Below are 13,598 nucleotides of genomic sequence, written 5' to 3'. Positions count from 1 at the left end.
CTCCAGGGGCACTCATGTTGCTAACATGCACCAGCGTTAGCTCTCTGGGGAACTGACTGCAGCTGCTATTTTATAGGCTGCTAATTGTTGAGCACTAACAAAGCTCCATCATCATCACATAGTAAAAAACTCTTTTCTGCTTGTATTGCTTAGATTTTGCTGCATAACTAAACACCCCAGAATTTAGTAGCTTAAAACAACCACCATGTCAAGCACCACAGTGGCACATCCCCATAATTCCAGTGGTTTAGGAGGCTGAGGCAGGTGGATGCAAGTTCAAAGCCAGCCTCAGCACTTAGTGAGGCCCTAAGCAACTTAGTGAGACCCTGTCTCAAAATAAAATTTTAAAAGAGGCTGGGAATGGACTCAGTGTTAAATGCTTCTGGATTCAATTCCCAGTACCAAAAAAAAAAAAAAAAAAATGTTTTTCTGTACTAGTCCGTGGGTTCCTGTTTTAAGCTAAGCTCACAGAGGCAACTGGTCTCTATTTTATGTGATGGTAGGGGCACTTGCACGTGTATTTGCAATCAGCAGTTAGTGTCCTTATTCATATCTGGTAAGTGGTAGAGTCAATGGGGAAAACCAGGTCATGTCTCTCTCATCTAGCAGGGTAGGCAGGCTCCTTCACAGTGATGGTTCCAGAGATTTTATGAGCAGAAAGAGGACAAGGGCCAATGTCCACTTACCTCCCAAGCCTCTGCTTGCCTCACATTTACTAACACCACACTGGCCAAGTCACATCAGCATGCCCAGATTCAAGAGGTAAAAAAGCATAGACTTCATTTCTTGTAAAACTTATGTTGCATGGGGGTTTCAACATGAATGGGAAGAATCTGCTACGAAGTTTGCAATCTACCAAAGTGTCTATCTCAGCACAATGCCACATCCAAAAGAAACGTAAGCCTAACCCCAAAGAAAGACTTTAAACTACAAAACAGCAGGAACATTTCCTAGAAACCGTTTTACCCATCCATATCCCTGAGGTCCAAAACTTCAAAGCAATTGCCAGAGCCTTTTTTCTATCTTATCCCCAATTCCCAGTCCCTACAGACTCCCTTATTTCATGTCCCCTCTCATTTCCCACCAACCTCTTGCCCCTCACATCTTTTTCTAATTTTGCCCTTCTTCCCATCAATAACTCCCTTCCATTCACAAAACTAATCACAACCACAAATAGCCAGCAGAAGAGAAATGCAGACACAAGATCCTTCAGAGGGCTCAGGAGGCCTGGATATCTATCCATGTTGGTTTATGTATAGCTAATGAATTCAGAAATTCTAAGTGATAAACGAACCCCTCCCTTTCTCCCTCTCTACATCTTTCCTTATCCCTCTCTGTATTTTCTCCTCTGTCTCTCTCGCTCCCTCCTTACTCAACATTTTCCCCTTTTTTATTTATCTCTCTCATTCACTTCTCCTTTCTTCCTTCTGAGCATTCTGTTTAAGAATTTGCTATATTAATCAAAAATATAAAACTATATTTTGAGTCTTTGTAACTTCGAGTTATGTTATAAAAAAAGATGTTTACACTGATTAACAAGAATATATATACCTAAAGGAGAAAGGAAATGAGGCGGGGAGCAGAAACCATCCACCTGCACAGCCCCACCTATAGATGAAGCAGCCTGAGGTCTTGGAGGTGATGGAGCCCTTGAGCCCATTGGAGCAGTAAATTTCCCTCCCCTTTCTAAGGGTTCTGCTGGCTCATTTTCCAACTTGTTTGCTAGTTTATGTAGCCTGAAATTGTGCTCTCTAGAGAAAATAGTCTCTGTCTCCTTTCATCTCTCTTTTACTGATTTATTCAACGCCTGATCACTTCAGTCCTGGGCACTAGGGCATAGTACAGTGTTTGTAGGGGTTTGTAGGGTCTCCGTCTTCATTGACTTCATTCTTCTTTAGACTGTCATGAGACTACACCTCTGCAAATTGCCTATGCAACCAAAAGTCTTCTTCAGAGTCTTAGGAAGCTTCTTTAGCCAAAGTATTAGGCTGCTTCAAAACTTCTGCAGAAACAGTAGGATCGAAATACCTCTAAATCAACTAATATGAACCATTTGATTAGATTAATAATAGGTAGATAGATAGGTGGAGACAGAGACACCTATTTTTTGAAACAGAATCACTCTTTTAGTTCTGGAAATATGAGACCTAATTTCTTTATCTCGGCCTTTAAATATTAAAAAAAAAAAAAACCAACTTCATGTCACACTGTAGTTTCTTGCAAATTTTCCCCTGCACTGTGCAGATCCCTGCCAGGGTGATGAGGAAGCTGGCTCCAAAGGAGGGTAGTTACAGCTTAATTGTGGCTCAGGCGGGGGGGGGGGGGGGGGGGGGGGGGGGGGGGCGTAATTAGTTTGTAGTCATTGTTTTTGCTTTCCCAGAGAGTGGCTTCCCCTGGCCTAATTTCTTCTGGGCCTCCAGCCCATTGCCCTCTGCTAATTAGCTCGGATATTGAAAGGCCTTTTGATGTCAGTGTTTGAATGTGTGTTGTAGTCTGCTGTTTCATGTTTTGGTCTTCAAACTACTCACTACAGCTAACGGATTTTTCTGTATTTCAGAATTAACAAGGATACTTCCACAAGTTCTCTTCATTATATTTTCAAAAGCTGTTTTGGGAATACCAAGAACACCTTCACTATAGAAATTGTTGAAAGCTATAAGCCTTTGTTCACAAGCTGTAAGATGATAAAAATGTAGTTGTCTATCAGTATCCACAAGAACCCCAAGATACCAAAATCCATGGAATGTTCAGGTCTCATATAATATAAAATTGTGCACATCATTTTGTATACTTTAAACCATCTCTAGATTACTTATTGTTACCAAACAAGGCCTGTTGTGCCCTCCACATGGCATGCCAATCATTGAGATGAGTTTTGCAGAAGAGTTTATTTGAAAGGTGGCCAAGCATGGAGGAAGAGACTCAAATCTCAAAATCACCTCACTGAGGAGAAAGTGTGGGTATATTTATGGGGTAATGAAACAGAGTAGTCTGGGGCATGGGGAAATGTAATCAGAGGTGATGTAAATCTAAGATTTTGGCTCTCTGGTATCCAAAGGTCACCAATAGTGACACAGTTAGGGACTTCCATAAAAAACATACCCCAAATTAGAAGCTAGAAAGTGCACCAACATTACATGCCAGGACATGGGAGGCTGGGTAGTTGGTGTGGCCTTCAAAGACTGTCAGCTGCAATACCAAGAGGTCAGAGTCAAGAAAACCAAGATCATTAAGTCACACCTACTGAGGCAGGGCAATGATTTGCCTTGCTCCAAAGCCCAATTAGGAACTTTCCCCAATGATAAGAAGCAAATTTCAGGGGTGAGGGGCAAAGGCACAGGTATGACAGTTACTGAAGTAATGCACAGTTGCTGTTACCTTATCAATATAGTGACATGCACGGACCTAGGTGGGGACTTAAGATTGTAATGAGCTATGAGACATAGGAAGCCTCATGATAGAGAAGAGCTCAGGCACAACTATCCCCCCCACACACAGGTGATGACATCAAGAGACCTCATCCCTGCCTACCCTGAGTATGCCTTAAAAGCTGTACACATTTGTCCTTTTCTTTTTTGAGCCAGACTGATACTCTCCTGATCAATGCTGTATCTCCCTTCTGCCGAAGAAAGATGTCCCAATTAAAAGCCTTTGTTGTGCCTTTATCTTATTCTTCTGTTGGAGATTAGAACTTACCAAGCCAATAAGAATAGAACATCTGTGCAGGCCCAAGTGAAGAGTGGTAGTTTCAACAAAGGTGGCCTTCAAATTCCTTCAACATAATCTAGACAATTGCTACGATCATAATCCACGTTACCTACACCAAAGCTAGTGGGAGACCCATGGTGTATAACTCAGCTACATGACCTCCAGAACTAGTGATTTTTTAAAAGTCAACTAAAATCAAAAATAACAAAGCAAGTGAAGCTGAAAGATGTATTTGAATTTTGACTCAGACTCATTATGATCCCTAGTACAATGGAAATGCTATGTAAATAGTTGTTATACTGCATTGTTTAATGAATAAGGAGAAGGAAAGAGCAAGGTTCAGTACGAATGAGATATCTTTCTGGGTATTTAAAATGGATCCATGGTTGGTTGAATCCATGGCTGCAGAACCCGCTGTATGAAGAGCTGACTGTGCTTTTATTTTATTTCTAATATAGGAAAAAGACACTTATGAATTCAGATTAGCTTATCGCTGTGCTAATTGTGATTCCAAACAGCATCAGAAGCCTGACTTTGTCTGAACACGTAGCATGGATGCACTCTTATGGGAAGGCTCAGATGAACCATGCATAAAACAAAATCCTTGGTGCTTAACAGAGGCTGGGGGAGGAGAGGGGAAGGCGAGATACTGATAAAAGGGGACAAAGTTTTAGTCCAGAGGAATAAGCTTAAGTGATCTATTGCATGGCATGACGACTATAATGAACAACAATATATTACATATTTCAAAATTACTAAAAGAGTAAATTTTAAGTATTTTCATCACAAAAAAAAAATCTTAGAGGTGAAGGATTTGTTTCTTAGCCTGATTTAATCATTCCATATTGTAAACATTTATCAAAATATCATGTTATACCTCATAAATATATATAATTATTATTCATCAACTTAATAACTTTTTAATTAAAATTCACTATCATGGAAATAGTGGCAGGGACCTATACCTGGATCTGCCATGGGCAGGCCATCCTCTCAGCCTCTCCTGGGTCACACCTGAACAGGATATTCATTGGGAATGGGAAGGTTGCTTGAAGCAGGGACCCTAGGAGCTCTATACATCCCAGCAGGATGTGAAGAGCCTGGGAGGCCTGTGCCCAAGGCACCCTACCCCTTCAAGCAGCACTCAGGGAGGCACCTGGAAACCCTTCTTGCCTCCCTAAATTTTATATACTCTCTTCTAATTAGCACAATCAGGCTTTCCAGCCACACTGTTCCATAGGGTAGCCACGAGTCCTGTGTGGCTGCTGAACACTTGGCGTGTGGTTAGTTTGAATCGAGATGTGCTGTGAGTACAAAAACACACTGGATTTCAAAGACTTTGTAGAAGAAACATCAAATATGAACTATTCATCTTGAAACAATGACGCTATTTTAAAGATATAGTATGGGAGAAAATACATTGCTAAAAAAAAATTTCACTTGCTTCTTTTTACATTTCTTAAAGGGTTCACTAGCAAAGTGGATATAACACATGAGACCTGCCTTCTGCTCTGCTGGACAACACTGCTCTGGTTGCATGATTGTGGACCATTCATTAGACCATAGTCAAGTTTGCTGGCCTGAGCACCATTCTGCCTCTCTGAGATGCACGAGTCTGTTTTGACCTGTTGTTACGTGTTTCTTTAAGGTTTCACTCAGCAGACTCTGAGAGGATGCTTCATGGGCAAGTGAGGTACTGGGGCCAGAAAAGAGGCAGGAACAGAGGCAAACCCTACATGAAGCCAGGCCCACAGTCTCAGGCTGCACTCAGGCAGGTGAGCTGGGTTTCACACCCACCTGTCTCTTGGCCAGGAATCAAAGGTTGACCAGGACGTGTGTAAATTCCCAAGTTCTCTGGGGTCTGCTCCAAAGCAGCCTGTTGAAGTAGGGCCAAGTACTGCATTTTAGGAGCCAAAACTCTATAGAGGAAGGATGTGGGGGCTGAGGGTGCAACGTGGTGATACCATATATATTTAGCAAGAATAGGACCTGGGTTCAATCTCTAGTACCATAGACAGAAGAGAAGAGAAATAAAAAAAAAAAGAAAAAGAAAAATACATGATATGTATGAATAAATTCAGAAAAGAGACAGTTGGGCAGTTGGGTTTTATTGGGAGTGCAGGCTTCATCTCCAGGACAGCAGGAATCACCAGGTCCCTCCTGTTTCTTGAGGAAGTACCCATATGCAGCCTCACTGTGGACAACAGACACCATGGAGCAGGACCCCAGCTGCCTGGAGTGGGTTACTTGTTTCTGTTCTTGGGCTTTCCTCCCTCAGGATCCACTAGGCCCCTGCACTCAGAGGAACTTCACCAACGAGCAAAAGCCAACAGACCCTGAAAAGCTCCACCATCATTTTATTGCAAATTCACCTTCTATAGACAAGCCTAGGTTTCCCTAATGCACCAGTTTTATTGAAAAGTGAGGGGCCATCAATTGTGAAAGCAATGGTGTGATAGAATCACAGCCCCCCCCCCAAGATGTCCATGTCCTAATCCCTGGAAACAAACAGGGACTCTGTGACCTTATGTATCAAAGAGGGCTTGGCAGATGTAAAGGATCTTGAGATAGCAAGATTGTCCCTGGAAGATCTGGGGGAATGTCATTATCACAGGGATTCTTATACAGAGGCAAAAAGTCAACATTAGGGAAGGTGTAAGGGCAGACACAGAGGTTAGGGTGATATGGTGTAAAGTGGAGGCAGGAGCCACAGGCCAAGGAAGGAGGCAGTCCCCAAATGTTGACAAATATGGAAATGGACTTCCCCCTGGAGACTCCAGAGAGAACACAACTCTGCCAACACTTTTAGCCCCATAAGAACCATTTTGGACTTGTCACTTTCCTAACAGTGTGATAATAAATTTGTGTTGTCTTAAGTCACTAAGTTCATGGTAATTTGTTTATAGTAGCAGTAGAAAACTAATAGTCAAATATATAAAAAACGGTTTATTATTATCCTATGCTACATAATAAAATAATGGTATCCATGTTTCCAGATTTGATGACCACCCTGTGGTTCAAAAGTTCCCATGGGGGGCTATGGCTATGGCTTAGTGGTAGAGCACTTGCCTGGCCCACATGAGGAACTGGGTTCGATCCTCAGCATCACATAAAAATAAAATAAAGGTATAAAAAAATTCCCAAGGTTCTCTGGTGAACAAATTAGAGTGGCCCTTATGTTCAGCAGTTTCTCATTACTATAACAAAATGTATCTCCAGGCAGCAACCTGACATTCATTTTTCTTTCTTTCTTTTTTTTTAATAATCTTTTATTTCTAGTATTGTTTAAGAGAAGCTCCAGATTGTCTTTAAAATCACTAAATCATTTTTTATCTGTTCTAATTAGTTATACATGATAGTAGAATGTATTTTAATGTATTACACATAGATAGAGTATAATTTCTCATTCTTCTGGTTGTACATGATGTGGAATCGCACCAGTCATATAGTTATATATGTAGATAGTGTAATAATGTCTGATTCATTCTACTATCCCACATGCCCTCCCCCTCTTCACTCCCCTCTACCCAATCTAAAGTAACTTCATTCTTTCCTAGCTCCCTCCATTCCTTTTACTGTTATTAGACAAAGGGAAACTAAAATTTCTTCCAGAGTCTCCCTATAACAAAGAAAAATTCTATGAAAATCTCTATGACTGTACCCAAAAGGTAACTAAGAGCAGGATATACACTTACTCAGGCTCTGCCCTGAACAAGAACATCACCTATAAGGGGAAATTGTTCACATGAGAGACACATTAATTATTGTGGATTTGGGGGTCTTTATTATATCTTTGTCCACTTCAAAGATGGGCAATTGTGTAATTATTATGACAATTTTCCAGGAGATGGCAGTAATATATCTTACTTTAGCAAATTCAGTATACACTGACAATTTTCAAAAGACAGAAAGGTGACTTGTTCCAATAATGTAGAATATGATTCTTCATTAACTTATGAAAAAGGGATCAGTCAATAATCACAGATCCTTGATCACACCCATCTAAATAAATCTGTGCTTTTAATAAAGGACCTACTTTTCTATCTGAAATATTAATCAGTAAGCATCTTAGAAAAAATTTAAATCCACCATTGATATTAGAGCACTGACGAAAGTTTATATTTTATATTGAAATTTCTGTCATCCAGATTGTCTACTACACCAGAATAGAATAACTGAGCTTCCAATTAAAATCTACAGTACTTCTATTAAGATACAAATTATACATGACAGTAGAATACATTTATGCACTTTGATATATCAGACATAAATGCAGTAGAATACATTTAAAGACACTGTCATGAATAACTTATTAGAACAAATAAAAAACTAAAAAGATAAAAATCAAATCTCTAAGAAAAAGCTTTCATTTGCAATTAATAATCCACAAATAATCTGACTTATAGTACTGTAATTGTTTAATTTGTTGCTGTAAAAATTTTGTCAGTAAAAATAAGTGCTGTTAAAACCAAGAAGTTTGTTAAATACGTGTTATGTTTTAGTGTTAAAATTTCCAAGAAAAACACTAAACAGGGCAGATATTCCTTGACTTATCATGGGGATATATTTCCATAAATCCATCATAAATTGGAAATATCTTAAGATTAAAATGTATTTCATAAACCTAAGCCACTGAAAGTTCTAGCTTAGCAACACAGCACATTGTAGAACATTGGTGGTTTCCCCTGGTGATCACAGGGCTGCCTGCGACCCGTGGCTCAGAGCCCATACAACATCATGAGAGGATCAGACCACATATCACTAGTCCAGGAAGAGATCAAAATTTAAAGTTTGAAGTATAGCTTCTGAATATATATAACTTTTGTATAATTAAATATCCAAAGTCATATGATTGTAAGTCAGGGACCATCTGTAGATGGTTTCTCTTCAGATTGCAGGAGAAAAAAAATTAATCATCAGTATCAGAAAACAAAACCACAAATGATTAAAATTATTTTGATCATTAAGTAAATCTTTGAAGAAAATAAGACATGAGAGTAAAATGAAGCCACACCAGAGAAGATGCAGCTGTCTCACTGACAAGCAGCATGTGTTCAAATGCTTTGGTTCTATGTCAACCATAACTGATGGATTTCTGGGAAAACTGGAAGATTTCTTTTCAAGAATGCATTGAACCAAATACATTTTCTGTCCAGCCAAGTACATGGTCATGTGACCTGAATATTAAAAGCCGGGCTCTCTCGTTGAAAACTCTTGCTGGAAACATTCTAAAAGTACCTCAGATAGAAAGATTTAGAAACTTGCTACACACTATTTCTTCCCAAATGTAGAGAAAATAATCAACAGATGCTCATTAATTTATTCAACCTCAAAGACTGTATCTGTCCACACTGTGTGTTCTCTTTTCTATGGGTAATGTCTAGCATACAGAGGGATAGCTTTTAAAAAATATGAAAATGATAGGATTTTCTCCATTTGTGGCAGAACAATTATAAAATGTAATAACATCATAATGGAACACTGTCACAGAAGAATCAATGTGAAATGTTCACATCTAATGAATGAAACACAAAAACCACATAAAGGTGTAACAGAAATGACGAATGAAATAACTTTGAATAAAGTAAGAAATGCAGAATACTATGTATTTGTTTTAGATAAAATCCCAAATGGAGCTACATAAAGCAGATAATTATTATTGGATTTCTAGATTTTTCAAGATTCAAATACTCTATACATGAGTATTTCATGGGATTTGGCCCAGAAGGCAATGTGAATAAAGAGAATCTATGCACATATTTAACAGAATAACACCAAAATAGGATTTAGACAGAAAATATCTGACAAGCCATTAAATATGCCTAGAAAATAGAATAGGCTGCAAAAGCAAAGGAAAAAAAAATCTAGGACATCCTATCTTCCTTGTTTTGCATACTTTCAAGCACACTAGTGAACACTGCAGAGAAAACACCTTTGATGACACTGAATCATATTCTAAAATGATACAGTTACTTGGCTGCTTCAATAAATATTAAAGTAGATTAAGAACATATATGTCAAGCATTCAATCAAAACTGTGGTTGAATCTTATTGGGAAGGTAAGGTTAGTGCCATCAGGCCTCAGATTAACCCATATGGAAAATATAAATTAAGACACATTCTAGAATGCAAGCCAAAGATATTGTTTTTAGATATCTACTTTCAACTGCATTTTCTCAGTAATAATTTGGAATCATGTTTTAAGTAGAAAATAATGCACTGACAAATGTTTCTTTTTCTTTTTCTTTCTTTTTTTTTTTTTTGGTTCTGGGGATTGAACCCAAGGGCGCTCAACTACCGAGCCACATCCCCAGCCCTTTGTATTTTTTATTTTGAGATGGGGTCTCTCTAAAATGCTGAGGGTCTCATTAAGTTGCTGACACTAGCTTTGAACTAGCAATCCTCCTGCCTCAGCCTCCAGAGCTGCTGGAATTACAGGCTATGATTACCTATAATCAGTGACAAAAATTGAATGTGCACATGAAAGCACGAAAAGTATTAAGAAATTCTTTGAAGAAAAATGAAGCAATAATATTCTTAATATAGTATTTAGAGCAAAACAAATTCCAGTTTACTGACACTGAAACCAACTTCTCACATGTAGAAAATACTAGAAAAAGAAGGAAGAAGACTCATTTTGATTACACATCTCAGAATGTATGAACAAATACCAAATTTCAAAATTATTTATTCCTTTCTCCTTTTTAGATATAATATCCCTTTTTGAAGCTTTTTTGATATCTTAATTTTATTAATTTATTTTTATGTGGTGCCGGGGATTGAACCCAGTGCCTCACAGGTGCCAGGCAAGTGCTCTACCACTGAGCTACAACTCCCACCCCCTTGAAATTTTTCATATTGAAAAAAATCATAGCCTTTTATAATTTATAAAGCATCCATAATTTAAAGATTAGAATAAGCACTCATTCCTGCAACTAAGTTAAATTTATAGTTGAAGTTGGCTGATAAACATGGTGTGTTATGTGAAATTAATGGACTAGCAACATGAAGAAGTATTGAACTCGGGTGACTTTTAAACACTAATATAACCCCTATGGAAGAATTGAAGTATACTGCAATACAATTTACCAGGTGCATTTCTGAATATTTTTGTAGTCTTCAAGCTATATTTAACTTTGCCATTTACAGCCACCTATAGCTTCTTAAAATTAAATATTTAAAAGATTTACTCAAGAGCTACAATGTCACTGGAAAGTCTAATGTCTATTTTTCTAGAAAATGGTGTTCTGGAGCAATTATGCATTGGATCTGCTGCAGAAACTTCCAACCGACACTAACAACTTAATGTTCCTAATTATTGATGCTGACAATTTGAATTCTATGCTATTTTATGTTCATTTATTTGATTTGTATAACTTTATTTTTATATTTTTATTAAAAATTCTATGTTTAAAGTATGTAATATGATGTTTGCTATATATCACGCATAATGTAGTCATAACTCAGTCCATCTGATTGAAACATCAATCTCTTCACATAGTTACCTTTCCTGTGTATATGTGGTCAGTCATTCAGATCTATTTTCAGGAGATTCAAGATGGTGGGTTAGAGGAACACTGCATTCCTAGTTGCTCTGTGGCTCAAGATTTAGGCAGCAGAAGTATAGCTTCTCAGTGAGGTGGGCGAAAGAGGGATTTCACTAAAATTCAATATTGGACAGTGTCTTGCAGACTCGGAAACTTGGGTGCATTGAACAAAGAACAAATAATACATTGGAGCCAAGCTGGTTGTGATAGTGTCAGTGTTGGTTCACCACAGAGGGAGGGAGAACACAGAGAGAAACACAATGGAAAGATTTGGTACAGAAAAATTGAGATCAGAAAAGCAGCCTGAATAATTATCAAGAATGCAAGCAACAATAAATGTTGGTGAGGACGTGGGGGAAATGTTCACTCATGCATTGCTGATGAGATTGCAAATTGGTGCAACCACTATGAAAAGCAGTATGGATATTCCTCAGAAAACTTGGAATGGAACCCCATTTGACCCAGCTATCCCACTCCCCAGTCTATATCCAAAGTACTCAAGAGTAGCATACTATAGTGACACAGCCACATCAATGTTTATAGCAGCTCAATTCACAATAACTAAGCTATGGAACAAAACTAGGTGCCCTTCAACCGATGAATGAATAAAGAAAATGTGGTATATATACACAATGAAATATTACTCGGCCATAAAGAAGAATGAAATTATGGCATTTGCTGGTAAATGGATATAGCTGGACACCACCATGCTAAGTGAAATAAGCCAATCCTAAAAAATCAAAAGCTGAATGTTCTCTCTGATATGTGGATGTTAAGTCACAATAAGTCAGGAAGGGAAGAATAGAAGACAAAAAAAATGAATTAGACAAAGGGGAATGAAGGGAAGGAATGACATATGGGAATAGGAAAGACAGTAGAATGAATTGGACATAACTCTCCTATGTTCATATATGAATATACAACCAATGTAACTCCACACAATGTAAACAACCACAAGAATGGGACATTACACTCCATGTATGTATGATATGTCAAAATATATTCTCCTGTCATGTACAACTAAAAAGAACAAATAAAATAAATAAATAATTTTTTTGTTTGTTCTAATTAGTTAAACATGACAGAAGAATGCATTTTGACTCATTGTACACAAATGGAGCACAACTTTTTATTTCTCTGGTTGTACACAATGCAGAGTCACACCATTCATGCAATCATACATGTCCATCTCATTCCACCAACTTTCCCACCCCCATAGCCCCTCCCCTTGCCTCATTCCCCTCTGCCCAATCCAAAGTTCCTCCCTTTTTCCCTTGCCACCCCCCATTATGGATCAGCATCCACATATCAGAGAAAACATTTGGACTTTGTTTTTTGAGGACTGGCTTATTTCATTTAACATGGTTTCTGAACTTGGGTATCCAGAGGCTGCACTGTGAACTGATATCTGAAAAGTTCTGTGTTTCTCAACTGGCAGTAGAGAGCTGAGTGGGGAGCCATCTCGAGGAGGCCACGCTGCAGCTGCTACTATGGAGCCAGAAGATCACAGCAGACATTGCCACACTGTCCTAGCAAGTGGCTTAGAATGTACTTAGCAGAACATGAGTGAAACAGGCCAGAGAAGATTGCCCAGGGGGATTCAAGTCAGAAAAGTGAAGAGGAGTCCGACTTGCTTTTCCTTTGAGTCTGGAGGCTTATGCGACCAGCTAGAGTGGGGCAGGAATTTGAACAGGTGGGTGTGAACACACTCGCAGACTAAACTCAGGAAGGCTGTGCTCAGGGACAGCAGAGTGTGGGAAGGATTGGCTCCCCTGCCCCACGAGTAGAATTCTTGGGAGACTCCTGAGATTTAACTCCTGACAGAGATTGGCAACTGTTGGGCCCTAGGGTTGTGTTGATCTAATCTCTCCTGAGCAGATACCACCCAACCAAGGCCCTAAACCCTGATTAGATCTAAGCCCCAGCCACAAGAACTCTCCACATAGAACTCTGCAGTGGCCCCACCTGGGAGTGCATGGATTTCTTTTGTGCAGACCAAATTCCAGTGGACAGTACTTCTCATTCCATCCTATCTTGTGCTGATGAGAAGGAAAGCTGAGATGTGTCAACCAGCTTCAGTCTCAGGTCACTCCAGCTGCAGCTTGGCGAGCAACACAAAATGAGGAAGGGTTTAACAATCCCCAGCCCTTGCTCACTCACTCATTCTGTCTCTCTATCTCAGTACGTAGTCCAATAAGAAAATGGAAAGAAGGACACCTGGGCATAGGCAGTGACCATCCATTCTCAGGAACTATTTTGACCTCCTCAATGGAGACAATTCCTTCATTTTTAAGAAATATTTTTTTTCTTTTTTCTTGAGGCGGGGTACCAGGGATTGAACTC

The sequence above is a fragment of the Marmota monax genome, unplaced genomic scaffold, assembly GCF_021218885.2.
Source record: "Marmota monax isolate L192 unplaced genomic scaffold, Marmota_monax_Labrador192_F-V1.1 WCK01_AAM20220418_F8-fsc00328, whole genome shotgun sequence".
NCBI lineage: Eukaryota > Metazoa > Chordata > Mammalia > Rodentia > Sciuridae > Marmota > Marmota monax.
The sequence above is the reverse complement of the archived record's forward strand: the minus strand, read 5'-3'. Positions refer to the sequence as shown.